This window comes from Eriocheir sinensis, chromosome 13, assembly GCF_024679095.1.
Source record: "Eriocheir sinensis breed Jianghai 21 chromosome 13, ASM2467909v1, whole genome shotgun sequence".
Lineage (NCBI taxonomy): Eukaryota > Metazoa > Arthropoda > Malacostraca > Decapoda > Varunidae > Eriocheir > Eriocheir sinensis.
In genome coordinates, this window is record NC_066521.1 from 15,297,838 (window position 1) to 15,299,262 (window position 1,425).

Sequence of the window (1,425 nt, forward strand, 5' to 3'; positions counted from 1 at the left end):
TGAATGGCAGTGGCGTGTTGTTTATTAGTGCATGGATGTGGTGGGAATGTGGAATAGGTTGGAGTGGCTATAGTGATTGATGCCGAGAGTGAAGTTGATGAATGAAGGACAGATGCGGTAGATGTGTGAGTGAAGAAGTGGCGTTTCCCTTTATGATGTAGAAAATTATAGATGAAATAAGAGGTGGATGGTGATGTGGAATTTATAAGTGAAAAAGAAAGAACCGATGAATTTTGCTTGCACACAATATACGCTGCGAACTCTTAAGTGATGTATGGAATAAAAGTAAAATAAAATAATAAAAATAAAAACATTATTCCCATGCCGGGAATCGAACCCGGGCCTCCTGGGTGAAAGCCAGGTATCCTAGCCACTAGACCACATGGGACTGGAAGACGGGAGTAGATTGAGCGATTTTATTATATTTTATTCATAATTTTCTGATCAGTTTATATATTTTTTTTTTTTATATATATTTATTTACTGGCGAGAGTAATGTAAGCCCGTGTTTGCGCGCTGATCAGTTCCGGGATCTATATTTTTAGGGGGCGTTGCCGGGCTCAGGCACGGCGCCCCCTTGCCCTCCCTTCCTTTGTGATGTGGCCGGGACGGGAGGGGGAGGGAAGGAGGGGGGCGACGGCGCTGCGGAGGACGTGACAGATTTTAAACTGCTGTGGAATGTTAAAGGGAATGAGCCGTAGTAATGGTGGTGATGGCGGGGTCGGTGCTGATGATAGGGGTTGGTGGCGGTGGTGGTGTACGACTCTCCGTTATGCTTATTTAAGTTAATCATTAATCTCTCTCTCTCTCTCTCTCTCTCTCTCTCTCTCTCTCTCTCTCTCTCTCTCTCTCTCTCTCTCTCTCTCTCTCTCTCTCTCTCTCTCTCTCTCTCTCTCTCTCTCTCTCTCTCTGCCCCACCTCCCACTCTGCCCCACCTCCCACCTCCCACTCCCACCTGCCCCACCTCCCTACTTCCCTACCTGCCCCACTTCCCTACCTGCCCCACTTCCCTACCTTCCTTACTTCCCTACCTGCCCCACTTCCCTACCTGCCCCACTTCCTATCTTCCCCACTCCCTTACCTGGCCACCCCTTACCTGCCTTATCGCTTACCTGCCGGCTACCACTAAATGATACGCGTGATTAGGAGGCGAGGTTCAAGGCCACGCGGCACAGGTAATCACGTCTCACCTGGCTCGTGATGAGTCATGGGGCCATATTCTCAAACATTTCGGAGCCCCAGTAAACATATCTAACTAGGCTTTCGTAGGAGTCGCAGGCCTTTCCATGGGTAGTTTTATGACTTTGGTGGTAGTCTGACATAGCTTGTGTGATATGAACGTGGGGAAAACACTCATAAGAACGTATTTCACCTCTTCTGTGGCCTGTAGATATAGCTGATGTGTGATTCCGAAGCGTCTTAGAG

General features: G+C 48.3%; 1 non-coding gene across 1 annotated transcript; it reads right to left on the reverse strand.

The window, feature by feature from the left end:
* Positions 1–316: 316 nt before the first annotated feature.
* Trnae-uuc (transfer RNA glutamic acid (anticodon UUC)) lies at positions 317–388 on the reverse strand. Its single transcript has one exon. It is a non-coding gene; the product is annotated as a tRNA-Glu (tRNA).
* Positions 389–1,425: the final 1,037 nt, after the last annotated feature.